General features: G+C 41.1%; 1 pseudogene; it reads right to left on the bottom strand.

Moving 5' to 3' along the window:
* Positions 1–349: 349 nt before the first annotated feature.
* LOC101663737 lies at positions 350–851 on the bottom strand (annotated as a pseudogene).
* Positions 852–8,863: the final 8,012 nt, after the last annotated feature.

Below are 8,863 nucleotides of genomic sequence, written 5' to 3'. Positions count from 1 at the left end.
TTATGATCCTAAAAATACATAAATATTGTGCTGCATATTTAAGTTTCTTGTATGGTGATAAGATTATGGCATGGGTGTAGGTTTAAAATAATACTGCATGATTTTCAGGGCAGGTCAATCGCTACAAAGGATAAGCACATTTTAAATTCTGGACGCTAAGACACCTTTGCTAACTGTCCAGACAACCCAAACATGGAGCTTCCAAATTCTGTCACAGGTATAGCCTGGTAAAACTGCTTTCGATACTCCTAAGGGAAGCTTTGTAGAACGAATTCGCCAAGCTAACATATTGGTAAATACACATGACAAATTAGGTCCTGTCTCGAGTTCCACTTTCAAAGCCACACCATCAGGCACTAGTTGATTGGATGCGACAGTTGTTTCTACGACCATTGGAGTCTTTGAAGCACCGCCGCATGTGAGGGCGATACTTGTCCAAATACAAACGTCGCTTGCTATTGAAAGACGCTTTTGTCTTATGAACTGTGCTGCATCTTCATATCGCACTCCACCTTCCAGGGCAAAAAGCACTGGGGTTCTCCCGAGCCCTGCAACACAGTGGACAGCAATACAACCACCGGGCTCTTTACAAAACTTAATTTTATGAGACTGAACCAGTCTTCGACCATTTGGTTGCATGGTGGCACACCGTCATCAAAAGGCCAATCAAGAACATGCATGCCTTCGTTCCCACAAGAGCAGTGTCATACGTTGCTTCACAGACGGTAACTCCATACTCCATAAGTTCCTCTGCACATTTATTTAAGGTCGCATTGGTTGGGTTGTGTGTAATAAATAAGAAATCGCATGTTCTTGTATGTGAGTTCCACAGGAGCTGGGAGCTTCATTCGAGCTATGTTCATTTCATTAGAACAAGAACACTCAAGAGGGCTGTGAAACAACTTTTAAAAAGCGGTTACAGAAATGATGTAAAGAAAATGAAGTCTACTTCCAAATACTCCACTTGAAATTCTCTGTGCTCCCAGGGTGATGTTCGTAGTAATGGACAATGAAATGAACCTGCTAACAAGCAGCGTTCTCCCATCCAGGAGCATGGAGGCAATAGACAGGAAGCGCAGTGAGGTCTGCCCCAGGCAGGTCCGAGCTCTGGAAAATGGCTCTGGGAATGGATTTCAACATTCTAGGGGGGCTTCGCGGTGGAGTAGTGATGGCTTTCTACCATTCGCTTGTCTGCATGGAGGTGTGCTGTGCCTGGCACTAACCTCCACTGCCCTTCAACAACTCCATCAATGTGTGACCCAGAACACTGAGGAATATGTCTACTCACTGACGATTGTGCTCATCATACAGCCCATCCCGAGGCGGTGGCGACACAGGTAATGGTGTGGCAGCAGGACCAGGGGCGGCAGGGCCACCAGGCTCAACCGTGCAGTGAGCAGTTTTGGAGAGAGCGCGTTGCTTAGCTGGCCGGCAGAAAAGAGAGCCAATACACGCGCCGAGGCCGGACTACAGTACCGAATATGGATTACACCTCAATATAATAGCAAAACCAAAAATTCGAACAACAGAGCTATCCTTAGGCTGGGTTCTAGAGAAGTGAAACCAGGAAACCAATACATGCACCTGTCATCGCAAACGCACTGCTCTTGAATCCATTCTGACTCAGGTACATTCTGACTCACGTATTTTAGGTACATTCTGTACTACCTTAGGTACAATTTAGGATTGTAAATTTACTTTACAATACTTTACTGTATTTAGGTACAGCATTACTGTATTTTAGGTGCAGTATTTATTTAGGTACAGTATCATTATACTTTAGGTACAGTATTTATTTGGGTACAGTATTACTTTACTTTAGGTACAATTTAGGATTGTACCTAAAGGGCAGAGTAGAATTTCCTTTGTGACTATCCAAGACTTTAACTCTTTACTTGTATAGAAAGCCTCACCTTTCTTCCACAGAACTGGTTGTGGTTTGAAACCCTGGCCTTGTGGTTAGAAGTTCAGTGGCTGGCCCACTACCCCACTATGGATCCTTTTAGATGTATGTACAGAAAGACGTTTGTATCAAGTAATGGACTCACAACAGTTCTAGAGAGGCAAGTTCCAATTCTGAGTCATATTCAGACTAAAATTTTGGGACTGATGAACCCAAAAGATCAGTAGGTCAGACATTGGGTTTCTGGTTGCAAAAGCAAATGAATCTGAAGTAATTTGGTGGGTAAGATGAACTCGGCACAGACTACTGGTTCAAGTAAAAAGAGCCAGAAGTTAGATGATGTGCCAAATGTAGGAGCTACACTCAGCAAAAAGCCAGCAACCTTTTCCACGATGCCCACTTTTTACCAGAAGCAGGCCACGCTCCCAAGGAGATCTCATTGTGGAAGATTACTTAGTCTTAATTGCCACTACTGAGAAACCATTTCCAGATAAGTGAACACAAACCCTTAACTCTTACATAGACCAATAAACAACAACACCATAATGAAGAAAAGATTGACTGTCAAGAATTTCAGTTGATGGGATCATAGAAAAAAGTGCTTGGAGGAAGAGGTCCTGCTCAATGCAGAAGGTCAGCAAAAGAAGAGAAAGACTCAATGCGATGGACCGATCCAGCGGCTACAAGGAGCTCAGGTACATACACGACTGTGAGGAGAGCAGAGGACTCGGCGTGTTGCATCAGTACTAACCTTCCTGGCAGTACTCAACAACATGATATCACAGATCTTATGCAAGCAGTTAGCTCATTAGACCTTCACATGATTGCTAGATGGATGTTATTTTATTATGCCTGTAAGTCCCATGGGCTACCAAGGGAAAAAAAGTCAAAGACAAAAGTCAGTTTAATTTCATTTTTACTTACTGTGAAATAATCTCAACTTAGAGTGAAAATCACAGTATAAATCATTTCTTTTTATCAGTTTTGTTGGCACATAATTCTCATATCATACAATTCAATAGTTCAGTCATATCATGAAAAGCCATACAATCATTACCACAATCAACTTTAGAAAGTTTTCTTTTTTTCCCCCAAATCGTTTTATTAGGAGCTAATCCAGACATCATACTATTCCCTAACCGAACAGACAATGCACAGAGTGGACCATATGGCTGATCCCACTATGAGACACGACATCCCTCGCTGACCCATGGACCTATGGGGGACAACACTGGAGACCCAGTGTCGGGATTGGCCAGGACTGACCCAGCGACACTGAGGCAAAACACTAAAGACATGCAGCAGAGCAATGGGGGCAGCAGAGCAGGGAGCTCCCGAGGGAGTGCAAAGGACAGACTCTGGGGCTAGAGCGTGCCACCCCATCGGACTCGACTGGAGGACACGCCTAAGAGGTAAAAAATCAGACCTTGATCTATTTACAGGTTTTTCTTTCTTTTTAAAATTTTTCTTTTTCTTAAGTTAATTTATTCTTTTCGGATTCATTGGTTTTCCTTCTTTTGTTGTCATCACTGTCTTCTTTTGTCGCTTTGTCTTGCTATGCCTTGTTTTGGGTGCATATTATTATCTCTGCAGGTCTATCTGATAAGACAGGCTGGATGAACAGTCTGGAGGAGAAAACAACTGGACCCTAGGTTCTGGGGGGACATAGAATGGGGGGAGGGGGGAAGGGAGGTGGTGTTGACTAACCCAGGGACAAGGGAACAACAAGTAATCCAAAATTAGTGGCAAGGAGGGTGTGAGAGGCCTGATAGGGATTCAGCAAGGCCAATGTAACCGAGAGAAATTGCTGAAACCCAAATGAAGGCTGAGCATGATAGTGGGACAAGTGGAAAGTAAAAGGAAATAGAGGAAAGAACTAGAAGGCAAAGGGTATTTATAGAGTTCTAAATACAGGCATGTACATATGTAAATATATTTATATAGGATGGTAGAGAAATAGCTCTATGTGCATATATTTATAAGTTTAGTATTAAGGCAGCAGATAGACATTTGGCCTCCACTCAAGTACTTTCTCAATGCAAGAACACTTTGTTCTATTAAAATGGCAGTCCATGATGCACACCTTCCCGACACGATTGCTGAAGACAAATATGTACATAAGCAAATGTGGTGAATAAAGCTGATGGTGCCTGGCTATCAAAAGATATAGCATCTGGGGTCTTAAAAGCTTGAAGATAAACAAGCGGCCATCTAGCTCAGAAGCAACAAAGCCCATATGGAAGAAGCACACCAGCCTGTGTGACCACAAGGTGTTGAAGGGATCAGGTTTCAAGCATCAAACAAACAAAAAAAATCATATCATTGTAAATGAGGGGGAGTGCAGAGTGGAGACCCAAAGCCCATCTGTAGGCAACAGGACACCCCCTTACAGAAGGGTCGCAGGGAGAGAGGAGGCAGTCAGTGTGGAGGGTAGCAATGATGAAATATACAACTTTCCTCTAGTTCTTAAATGCTTCCTTCCCCCACTATCATGATCCCAATTCTACCGTACAAATCTCGCTAGACCAGAGGGTGTACATTGGTACAGATAGGAATTGGTAACCCAGGGCATCCAGAACAGATGATCCCTTCAGGACCAGGGCGATACTGGGAGGGTGGAAGGAAGGTGGGGTAGAAAGGGGAAACCGATTACAAGGATCTACATATAACCTCCTCCTTGGGGGATGGACAACAGCAAATGGGTGAAGTGATACCTCGGACGGTGTAAGACATAACAAAATAATAATAATTTATAAATTATCAAGAGTTAGTGAAGGAGGGAGGCGGGAGGTAGGCAAAAAATGAGGAGCTGATACCATGGACTCAAGTAGAAAGCAAATATTTTAAGAATGATGATGGCAACAAATGTACACATGTGCTTGACACAATGGATGGATGGATGGATTGTGATAAGAATTATATGAGCTCCCAATAAAATGGTTTTGTTTTTTTTAAAAAAAAGGGTGGGGGGAAATAAAGAAAGAAACTCTGAACTGATAAACCACTGGCCAGACCCAAATAAATATTTATCTCAACAACAAAAAAGAATATCATGTAAATTATGTGTTTTCTTTGTGGCTTAATTTTACATAATTATCTGGTCACTGAATTTCCAGCTACAAAATATATATTGGCATTCCATTGTAATAAGTATAACTCCTCCCTGGAGACCAAAAATGACCTGAAAATTGGAGGAAAAAAGTAACCAAGATAGTTTCTAAATTCTGAAAATTTTATGTGGTTTTCTCAAAAAATGGGTTTGCACTAACAGCTTTGAATATTGATAAAGTTCACTTGCATGTTAATGGAAAGGCAGTACAAGCATTGACACAAATCATTCCAATAAAACTCTGTGTGTGGAAGGCAGGGTATTTTAATAAAGGGAAGTAGTGCTTGCTCAGCTGCCTTCCAGTAAAAGAAAAAAAAAAAACATCTTGCACTCCCTGGTATTCTAAACCCCATCCTGATGCCACTTTCCCATTTACTGGAATAATAGTCCTTAAAAACATTGCAAGTCCCTTAGTATTTCCTACATAAAGTGTCTCAATAAATGCAGAAACTAGGTTAAAGACAAGATGGATCTTAGCTCTACTCTTTCGCCTTTGCCCCCCACCGCCGGATCTGTCTGGAGATGTCTGGGGTGATGCAGGTCCAGGCTCTGATTGAAAGCATGTTGAAGCATAATGGACTACTAGCACACATCTCGGGGGTCACCCTGGCGAAAAGTCCTGCCGCGAGCCCTGGAATCCCTGGGGAAGTAGCAACACTTGCTCTGGGACCGGTCATCACACTTGAGCACTTTCCTTCGCAGGATTGCCCTGCCAGGAAGAGCCAAGCTGCCATATGGCATATTAAAGATCTCTCCTAATAAATCTAGCTAAGCAGGCCATTTCTTTAAGCTGCGTTTTATATATGTGAGTATAATACAGTGTATTGGTTGTTACCAACATCTGGGCCAGGGACTAAGGACAGTGTGTATCCCACACGAGGATGCTGGTTCCCTATTATCTGCATCATTGACTTTGAATGTTAGAAAGTATATTTTCCTGCTGATGCATAACTGTCTGTATTGGATCCTGTAGAAATAAAAGCACAATGGTAGGTGGTGCAGACAAGCAGGAAAAAGGGTGTTTAACTCATTTTATAATCATATGCATGATTATATAGCTAGAAAAAAGATACATAGGTTCTCATCATGAAAGTGAGTTCAAGAGGAGGAGACAAGTATGAGCGCTAAAATGGATCATCAAAATATTATATTATATCTTGGCTCAATAGGACAGTGCTTGCTTCTATGGTTAATAATAATACTGATAATGTGGTACTTTTTCATAGGGCTTTGAAATTATGTATTTACTTATTTTACATGCTTTCCGTGGATCACTTCTGCCACTGCTATGAATGAAAAAAAAAAAAAAGAACAATGGTTAATACTACACACCCCATACTTTGCAAAATAAAGACTATTGGACCTTTCCTAAGATGGCATTTTGTCTCAAAAAGAGGGGGATGTGGACAAACTGCCATAACTGAGAAGAAAAGCTGCCATCTGAAACACATAATTTTCTGTTATGTTCTTGAAACTATGGAGAAGTAAAATTGCAAAAGAAAAAAAGACGTGGATTGCTGATCCCATTCACATGGTCTGGCCCTGCACTTCATTGTTGTCCTGGGGCCGAAACTTTCAAAAATAACTAGCATGGTCATTTCATTAATCTATTGTTGCATTTGTAAGCAAAATATGACTTTAAAGGCATTTAAATTTTTCCCTATTGAATATTGCCCTGATGTGGAATGAAATTGGGTCAGAAGAACTGAAATAAAAATGTAAAATTGTATGCATTATTATCTTGTTGTCATTTTATTTATCATCTTATTTCATTTCATGAGCCAGTTGTTATGGGTTCATTTTTGAATTAGATATTTGCTATACTACTTTTATTTCTGAACCCAAATCATCACACATTTGACATCCAATACATAAGGATAATATGAAATATATTTGTATCTAAAGTATAGCTAGAAATGCTATAATATTTTCAGATACACACATACCCTTAATTTAGAATCTGAAAGGGTTCACAGACTATAAGACCTTGAAAAATGGCCTTGAAGAGTTTATGGATAAAACTTTAGAACAATCAAAATATACGAGGGGGTACAAAAAAAAAAACTGGTATTGCGCAGGACAGAGCAGAGCTTTCGTAGCATGCATTTTTCCCAGTAGGTGAGTCTTGTGCAGCTTGCTCTGCATTGGTGCACCCAGTGGTGTGACCTAGAAAGTTTCCTGTGGTCACAATGAATTTTTTGGTAAAAGGAGTTAAACTTCATTTTGTGTGTGTGTGTGATGGTCAATTTAAGAGAACAGCCTGAAGCTGTGAAATTTTGTTTCCTGCTCAGGAAAAATGCCACTGAAACTGTTGTGACATAGAGCACCGCTTACAAGGGCAACACTATGGGGAAAACTCAAGTGTACTAGCGTTTTTCTCATTTCAAAAAAGGTGAAATGTTGATTGATGACAAACCACATTCTGAATATCCATCAACTTCCCAAATGGAAGAAAAAGTTGACTCACAATGCATTTGGAGTTCATTCCACCAAGTCAGACTGTTAATCAAGGTTTCTATTTGGAGGTTCTGAAAAGATTGCATAACACTGTGTGACTAAAAAAGCCTGATTTGTGGCAGATGGACTCGTTTTGCCACCATGACCATGCAGCCATCTCAGTGCACAAGTTTTTGGCAAAAAACTGCAGACCTCTCTTGTCCCACATATCTTACTCACCTGACTTCACTCCATTCAACTTCTTTGTGTTTCCATGAATGCACCGGGGCATGAAAGGTCAAGGATTTGACAACATAGAAGAAGTGCAAAAAGCAAACAAAAAACAAAACCGAGGGTGGTGCTGTCAGCCATCCAAAAGATGAGCTTGAAAAATGTTTCCAAGAATGGAATCATAGATTTGACAAATATATTGAGTGTAATGGAGAGTGCTTTGAGAGTGATAAGGTTTGTTTCTTTAAAATAAATAAATAAATACTTTTTAAAAATTCGTGTTTTTTTCCCCTTTGGGAAGTGGGGTGGGTCATTTCTTGTCTTTAGATAAAGCCTGTCTCAGAATGAACTTCAGTGGGGTCAGTAATGAATATGGATCTTTCGTTTAGACAATTGTCCAGTAAAGCAGTAAAAGAGAGTAGAGTTAGATAATCAGAGGAATTTAGAGAATATAAAGAGATGGAGATGTATTTGTGTAGGGACTTAATATAGTTAACACTTAAAACCATTTGTCCCTAATTGTCTCCATTGCAAAAAGTCAATTATACCACGCCAACTTGCCAACTGTGCCATTGCGAATTTCTCTGCCAATATATGAGGTTAAATCCCTTTAACCACCAGATGGCAATGACTCACCACCTACTAGGCTTTGTACATTTTTTTCCTTCTTTTTGCATGGGACCTGTTCAGAGAAGGCCTTTTGCCTACTTTTGAGTCCTCAGACACTCACCTGTCGTAGTAAAATAAGCTGTGTCAGTCTGAGTATCCTAGAGAAACAAATCCATGGACACACATATGCATATACTGGAGAGGTTTATATACAAGAGGAATTGAAGAGAAAACATCCCAACCCAGTCCAGTCCAAGGCCATACGTCTGATATTAGCCCATATGTCCAATACCAATCTATAAAGTCCTCTTCAGACTCACGAAACACATGCAACGAAGCCAGATGCGGATGATCACAAGCCAGTGGGTAGAAAGTCTTTGGGTCCGGTGGTGTTGTAAGCATCTCAGTGCTGGCAGGGGTCTCTCCGTGGCTTCTCCGGCTTAAGGGGTCTGGTTGCGTCCATGTGGCTTGTCTTCTGCAATGTCTCCCAGGAAGTGGCAGGAAGAGAGAAGTGTCTTACGCCTCCAAGGAGGAAGTACCAGATTTCCCAGGAGAAGGCCATGCCCACACAGAAG

The sequence above is a fragment of the Echinops telfairi genome, unplaced genomic scaffold, assembly GCF_000313985.2.
Source record: "Echinops telfairi isolate 266 unplaced genomic scaffold, ASM31398v2 ScPeMD7_7405;HRSCAF=8443, whole genome shotgun sequence".
NCBI lineage: Eukaryota > Metazoa > Chordata > Mammalia > Afrosoricida > Tenrecidae > Echinops > Echinops telfairi.
This window is presented reverse-complemented; position numbering and strand designations above follow the sequence as displayed.